This window comes from Benincasa hispida, chromosome 6 (genome assembly GCF_027475165.1).
Source record: "Benincasa hispida cultivar pf3 chromosome 6, pf3_genome.v1.1, whole genome shotgun sequence".
NCBI lineage: Eukaryota > Viridiplantae > Streptophyta > Magnoliopsida > Cucurbitales > Cucurbitaceae > Benincasa > Benincasa hispida.
The window spans coordinates 40,584,054-40,592,810 of record NC_143483.1 but is presented as its reverse complement, the minus strand read 5'-3'; the positions used below and the strand labels follow the sequence as shown (position 1 = coordinate 40,592,810).

The 8,757-nt window shown below is 32.2% G+C and overlaps 1 pseudogene; it reads left to right on the top strand.

Annotated features, from left to right (window-relative positions):
- The first annotated feature begins 850 nt into the window (after positions 1-850).
- LOC120080086 (RING-H2 finger protein ATL13 pseudogene) lies at positions 851-2,365 on the top strand (annotated as a pseudogene).
- Positions 2,366-8,757: the final 6,392 nt, after the last annotated feature.

Genomic DNA, 8,757 nt, shown 5'->3' with positions numbered 1-8,757 from the left:
TAGCTATCGATATACTCCTATTAGCTATAAAGTCTGTCCTTAATAGGAGTTTATCTACTATAAAGTCTATCACCGAAAGTTTTTGTTATATTTATAATTTTTTTTAAAATGTTGCTATATATTTAATTATTAGTTCTAAAAGTGTTACCAACTACAATGACCATATATTTAACTCAATCAAGATTTTCCAATTCCACTATAGATTTTGTGGGAAAAAAGAAATCGGAGGTCAAATTACCGTTTTGGTAGCTTTTCATTCATTATTATATTTTACGTTTTGGTCTTTGTCGTCATGAAAGTTAATGAAAATCTAACAGGGGAACTAATTTATACACGTGACAATAAAATTTATGATATGGTAATGTAGAAATGCACTTTTCTTTCTTGAAATAAAAACGCTTGATCCAATAAAACAGCTGGCACAACTCGAGTTACACAAAGAGAGATTCTAAAGCTAGACTCACAGCTGAGTTGAGTTTTTGCTAGCATGACAAACAAGATTGGCTTCAAAATAACCAATACCAAATTCATCAAAATCTCTAGATATCCATTAATGATTCCACCATCATCTTGTCAATCTCCATTGATGAGGAAAAAAAACTTTGTTATGTCATTTAAATTTCAATAACTTTTTATTCAAGAGGAAAGAGATAGAAAACCCAACTTTAAAAAATACATAACCTCAATTAAAATGAAGATTCAAGTAAATATTTTCAAATCAAAATGTCTAATTAAGCAAGATTTTTTGCTTATGTGTGTGATATTCTTTGATTTTCTTTTAATGTTATTTCCATGATTGATCTATTTGTTGTTATCTGTCATTCTGTCTCCATTTATTTCCCCTCTTCTTCTTCTTCAACCTAATATTTTAATTCCATTTTCTTTCTCCAAATGGGACTTTCAATCTTCTAATATTCATCCATGGCTACTCTCTCTCAACCCATTTCTAAGCTTCCTCTTCCGCCGCCACCGCTGCCGGAGACCCAAGCGGACGGCGGTTTGAGTTTAGACAACGAAGTAAGTCCCACAATTCTCTTAGCCATAATCATCCTCGCCATAATCTTCTTCTTCTCCGGCCTCCTCCACCTCCTTCTCCGATTCCTCCACAAGCCCCAAATCAGAACTGACCCAGAAGATTCCGCCGTCGACGGCGGCGCCTCTGCCTTCCAGGGTCAACTTCGGCAGCTCTTCCACCTCCATGACGCCGGCGTTGACCAATCTTTCATCGATACTCTCCCTGTTTTTCTCTATAAAGCCATAATCGGCTTGAAATTAGACCCATTTGATTGTTCTGTTTGTCTCTGTGAATTTCAGCCTAACGATAAGCTCCGATTGTTGACGAAATGCAGCCATGCTTTTCATATGGATTGCATCGACACTTGGCTTTTGACACATTCAACTTGCCCTCTCTGCCGTGCGAGCTTAGTTTCTGATTTCGCCGCCATTAATGGCGGATTTTCGTCTCCAATTGTTGGGGTTCTTGAATCTGCAAGTAACAGTTCGAGAGAAATTGGGGAAATTCACACCGGTTCCTTTCTGGGTTTTCTTGGGGATACATCTAATTTTACTGAATTGAAAACAGAGGAACGTCCGGCTACGGCGGCAGAGACGGTGGTTCCGATTAAATTGGGGAAGTTTAGGAACTTGGAGAGTAATGGAGAAGGGAGTAGTAATAATGGCAATGTGGGTTCCAGGAGGTGTTTTTCAATGGGGTCATTTGGGTATGTAATGGATGAGAATTCGTCTCTGCAAGTTCCGATCAGGACGCCGGCGGTAAGGAAACCGGCGAGGAAGAAGAAGGATCTGCCATTGACGCTGGGGAACAGAGCGGCAATATCGGAATGCGATTGCGAATCGAGACGAGAGTTTAATTTCAATGAATTGGATCAGAGAGAGTTGAGAGTTTTGGCCATGGGAAGTCGAAGGAGAGCTGTGAAGAGAAAGCTGCCAGCGGCGGCGGTGACAGCGATGGAGTGGCGGTGACGGATTTGGCCAGAAGGGCGTTTTCGTTTCATTTTCCGGCGAATTGGAACCGACCCAGATCGGAAAATGGGATGGGAATGATGGATGAAGAGAATCAGAGAAGAAACAGTTTGGAATTTTTTGAGAATCGGCCGTCGTTTGTGAGAAGAACGTTACAATGGCTGATGGGGAAGAACAGCAATAGGATTGTTCATTCATCTTTTACACCTAATGACGATGATGATCATTCTTGATTTCTTTTTTTTTCTTTTTTTCTTTTTTTTTTTTTTTTTGAGGTTTTTAGCCAATTTCAATGAGGACTTTAAATTTGATTGGTGAAATCACGAGTCAAAGTTTTTTTTAAGTACAATCAATGAAATAGTAAATTTAAAATTGAAACAAAGTAGTGTATGTTAATTATGGTTTGATAAATTGAAGGATTTTATCTATGAATGATGATGAATTTTTCTTTTTGAATCAAAAGAAATAAAAACTAACACTTTTGTTGGAGGCAATTTAGATGCAAAATTCCATTTGTGTTGGGATAGGGAGAAGATTTGGGGATATTTTAGTTAATTCTATATTAGTAGTTGTGTGGTCTTTCTATTCTTCATGAATCAAATTTGAATTCTAAGTTATTTTTTGTGGGTTTTTTAATCCATTTTAAATTGAAAGTGGTAATTATGATAATCTAAATCAACTATCATAATTTTACCATAAAATAATTATCTTTTTAGTAATTAGTTTATATTATATTAAAGGTTAAAATACCATCTTAATTTTTATACATTGAAGTTTGTTACATTTTAGTTATTATCCTCTCAATAGTTTGATTTTAATCTAAATAAATCTTAAATTTAATTCACAATAGTAGTTTATTGTTTGTTTTCTATAAACTTTTTGTAATCTAACATTTTTATTATAGATTTTAAAAATATATTAAAATAATACTTTTTATTTAACCTATTTCGAAAGAAATTAGTTCTAAGGGATTAAATTTAAAATTTATTGAGAGTATACGGACTAAATTTGAATAATTAAAGGTGTAGAGATTAAAATGAAATAATTTTCAAATTATAGGGACTAAAAATGTGGTTAACTCTATTCAATAAATGAGTTTTTTTTAAAGATTTATTCATTGAAATCATTATTTTGAATAAATTTCCATATATATATTTTAAGATTTGGATTGTGCTATGAGTAGTTTTTGTGGACATTTTTTTTGAAGTGTCTATCATTTGGTTTTGTAATTAACTTTGTTTCTTTTTTTTTTTATTGGATTTAGGCATTTTATGACTTGTTTTATTTGTTGGTTCACTATGAAATTTTTTATTTGATTTTTAAAAGTTATTAATTTTTCCATTTATTTAATATTAGAGTTTATTATGATTAAATTGACTAGTCAAGAGAGCTAATTATTGGAGTAATTTTCTAAACGTAACTTTAAGCGATAATCTTATTATTCTTTTAAATTCAATAAAAAAAAACAACTTTTTTAATGCAGAGGTAGGTGAAGAATCACAAAAAAAAATTGAATTGCATATATTTTCTTCTTTCGAAAAAGAATAAGATACCCAAATTGTTTGGAATATTTTAGACCACGTTTATCCTACTAAAAATATGATAGATCAATGGAAATAAAAAAAAAAAAAATGAGCCCCATTTGATTATTTTATTGTTGTTTACTTTTGTTCTACATTTATACTGGCACAAAGCCCTACATCCAAATTTGTAATGAAATAACGCAATTTGATTGATGAATAAAGAGTACTCAATCCGATCGCACTTAAGAATTACGTCCTATCGTTACTGTTACCATTACGACTATCATTGTTGTTATTGTTACAATTGAAAAATTATCAATTTTGACATATTTACTGTTACTGTTACTGTTACCGCTTGACCTTCAGAGGTAGAGGTAACAGTAACAGTAAATTTGACAAAATTCATAATTTTAAGTAAATACAATTAAAACCAATCTAGTTATGTTTGCAATTCATGCTCATTACAATTGTTTCATCAATAAAATTTCATTATGATTACAACCATTTTTATTACGGTTTAGTAAATATGATCTTGGTTCAATAATAGTTTTTCATTTAAAAAATTATTATTTCAATAATACTTTGTTGTTATAAGTTAAAATTTTGAATGAGAATTTTGAATTGAGAATAATAAAGATGGTCCTTTGGCAAAAAAAAAAAGAAAAAAAAAAAAGCAATAATATAAGAGAGGGAAAGGTAGCTGTTGCATTCAATTTTTTTCTCAGGCATTTATGCAGTGATGTTTTAAAGTGGCCATTGGATAACAGTTGGAATGGCCAATTTCAGTTTTTATTAATCCCACCAAACTTTTCTATAACACAATAAATAAACAAAAACTCACTTTTTCAAATTTATATCACAATTGGGTAATAAGGATATTAAAATGTTGATATCTCAATTTTACAAAAATGTCAATATGAATATTGAAAAATATGAAGATTTCTAGAAAATTATAAAAAAAAGTTCAAAAGAGAATTTATATTAGTAAATAAGCATTCAACACTTCCCAAACAAGTTAATATATTTAATAATATTCTATTAATATTAGTTATATTTTGTTACTTTTTTTTCATGTCGTTGTTAAATCCATGTAAATGTGAAAATGTCGATTAAAACAACATACCGATAGAAAATTTATATCATGTGTGTAACTTATTTCAAATCTAAGCTCGGAATTAAACATTACTTTATATGTTTCTTTTTATTGGAGTTTGATTTGGCTCGTTTTAAATCTGAACATAACTTACCTATTAAAACAACAATTCATGTTTCTTCTTAAATTAAATTAGATATTTGAATTTTCTCACTTATTGGTTATGGAATATTTTAAAAGGATTATCAAGTAATTAGTTTAAAGAAGAAAATTGTAATCTCGTTTGGTAATCATTTTATTTTTTAAAAATGGATAAGTACAAGAAATATACATTTTACTATAGTCTTAATAAATTAAATTAATGTAAATGATATTCTTGCTCATGCATATGCAACATTTCTGAAAAGACAAAAAATCTATATACGAAGTTTTTAATACAATATATTATTTTACCGAATACTATATATCACAAAGTAGATAACTTGATCATATCGTGGTGAAAAGCATAGTTAAAAGACCTTTTTAAAAAAAATTATTTGTTCTTAACCAAACATATTAATGCATTCAATTGATCATGATGACCCTTATGTTTTTATTAATTAAGTGGTAGGATGTCTTTGACAAAAGGAGAACAATAACGATTTATGGGTATAAAATTCAAGACTCTATAAAGAGGCTAATAATTGTCAATTTTATTGTTACAAAAGACTATGGTGCGCAAAATCAAGTTTGAATTGTTGTAGGAAAAAGTTAAAAAGGAGATGAAATATTATTACAAAAGTTATTAGGGAGAATCATATCATAACCATATAGTGAGACTTAAAATGCATGAAATAAAATGTTATGGTGATTCACATATGATGCAAAAGGGAAAGAGAATTAAGAGTTAATGAAATCAAACTTCATCAAATGAAAAATGATACCATATATCATTCAAATTTGTAATTATAAGATAATTTGTAATTTTAACATTCAACTTTGCCTAAAATAGAATACAAATACTTGGTATTTATTTAGAAAATACGATCATTTTATTAGGAGTTTGTTAATCATCAAGATTTTTTTTTCTTTCTTTGAGCACAACATAATTTAAAGAGAGTCAAGAGAAGAAGTCTATTATTGAGAAGCCTAATGAAAATTTCAAAGATCTCAACAAGTTCTTTCGATTTAAGGGAGTGGACTTAGAGATGAAAGGGAAAAGTGTTGTATTTGAAGGATCTCATATCTAAAAGTTCCATGAGCGCGTTCGGATCGTTCCGATCTCACCGTGATCGAAATACACATTATACATTCAATACATATAGTTATGCAAACAAACACTAATTATCAGCATGTTAAGAATAAGATAAATAATAAGGGAGAGAGTTCCATACCAGTTGAAGACAGTCTTCGACCCTTTGGAACTCACAGCAGCAGAAAATCTCCACGCGATCTACCAACACCCAGCAACAGTGTCAACAACACCACCATTAAAGAGTCTTGGGTATTCTCGGAGTGAAAACCCAAAGGGTGGTATTTGGTGAATTTGGTAGAGGAAGGAGGAAACACAAATCGTGTAGGCGATAAGCAAGTGGGAGGGAAAAAGACGCTATCGCATAGCAGACTGCTTATCGTTTAGGAGAAACTACACGATCGTGTAGGATTTATTGAACAATCATTTAGGAAAAGGTATACGATCGTTTAGCTAAATCGGCACACTATATGATCGTTTAGAGAAGCTATGCGATAGTGTAGGTGACAGTGTGCGATTTTTAGGCGCGAGGAAGACGATTATTTAGGCGGAGAGTGCTGTCGCATAGTCTTTCGATTTTCTTAAGCGATCGCTTAGAATGTTCACCAACGCGCGCTCTCGAAATCTTTTTGGGCGATCAACCAAAATAAAAACAATTTTCATTTTAACTCATCAGTTACAATAACCGACGTTGCCCCACTAATCTATGTCCGATGTGAATTTGGATTAATTATCATATAATTAACTGACTAATTACTTAATAAATATAATCATATTATATTTTTATCCTATAGTTTGATATCACATATCTACTATAGTATTTTCTCCTCTACTTGATATAAATCAAATTTATATATGATTTCCTCCATAATAATGTATCTCATACATTTAGCCAATTATATCAAATATAATTAACTAGTCCAATTATATCATATATAATCGAACTTCCTCTTGTCAATTTGAACATTTCAAATTAACCCAAACACTGGTTCTTGACTTTATCCAAGCTACTCAGGGGACCTAATGAACCTGTGGCTCGAAGCTCCAATGGTCTGTGAATAGCTGACTAAACTCTTTAGCCACGAGATCCACCATCCGTTAACTATCAGGCATTCCACTAAAGACCAACAACTGAACTCTTCTTACCCCAGATATATTTCTGTGTCCATCGGATATAACCAATCATGAGTACGATGACTCTTCACAGATGTCGTAAATACAGTTGGGCCATATTACGGTTTTGCCCCTGTAGTTACATCTCACTTCTTAAGTACCACTGATTCCTCTAATGAATAATACAACATAGTCCAACTATGTGTGGACACCTCTCGGGCCAAAAGAAGGTGTTGGCGCCACATCGTTCAAGCCCCAGAATCAACCCTTAAAGGAACTATCTATCTACTTATCCCTACCTCAGAGAAGGAGTGAATTCCATATTGTGTAGCTGAGTTCCCAGATCCCAAATCAGACGAATCCCCAAAATGGTAGGTTTGAATCGACGATCTAGCCACTCGAACCCATACAAATCAAAGGACCGCCCTCAATGGCAGGAGTTCCCAACTCACTCAGGATTGAGGTCATGTTACCTATGGTCATCCTAGTGAAGTGAAGTCTCTATCATGAACGGTGTTATATAACGAGATGTTAACACTTCGTGGTCAGGTCTTATACAAACTCTTTGTATAGGACGTCCCCACTCGCATGTCCCCAACACGAATGATCAGGATCAAACCATCTGTGACAAGTCACAACACACTAGAAGAAATTCGGTCTTTAATGTCGATTTTAAACCGACATTAAAGACCTTCAGTAACACCAATATTGCAGCCTTCAATGTCGGTTGCAACCGACATTGAAAGTCTCAATATTGAAAGTCTTGCAACCGACATTAAAGGTCTTTAGTGATTAAAGATCTTTAATGTCGGTTGCAACCGACATTAAAGCCTATTTTTTTTTTAAATTCTTAATCGACATTGAAGCCCAAATCTATCCGCTTTTTTTAAATTCCATTGCCGAATCAATTTTTTTGGTCAAATAAGTTAAAAAGGACATTATATGTCTCGTGTTGGGTCAGGAAATGTCCGTCATTGTTTTATATTAAATAGTATAAAAAAAAATTGCATGGCGAGCCCATCAATATTTATCTTCCACCTATGAATTTATCCATAAACAAGAATCAATATTTCCAATCCATTACATATACTCATCAATATTTGTCTTCCACCTATGAATTTATCCACAAACTAGAATCACAATACCAAAACCAGACTTTCATAGAATACTTATACCAAAGCTATCATTTCTCTCATTCACAAATATCAAGTAGTACTAGTTCCATGAATAAACAAGAATCATAATATCAGAATCACAATACCATGAATACAATTTCCAATAATAAACAGATCATGTCTTCCACCTATGAATTTATCCACAAACAAGAATCACAAAATCAGAACCAGACTTTCATATAATACTTACACCAAGCCAACCAGAACCAGACTTTTATAGAATACTTACACCAAGCCATCATTTCTCTCATTCACAAATATCTAGTACTAATTCTATGAAAAAACCAGAATCACAATACCATAAATATAACTTCCAATGATAAATAGATCATGTCTTCCACCTATGAATTTATCCACAAATAAGAATCACAATACCAAAACCAGACTTTCATAGAATACTTACACCAAGCCAACCAGAACCAGACTTTCATAGATACTTACACCAAGCCATCATTTCTCTCATTCACAAATATCTAGTACTAGTTCCATGAATAAACCAGAATCACAATACCATAAATACAACTTTCAATGATAAACAGATCATGTCTTCCACCTATGAATTTATCCACAAACAAGAATCACAATACCAGAACCAGACTTTCATAGAATACTTACACCAAGCCAACCAGAACCAGACTT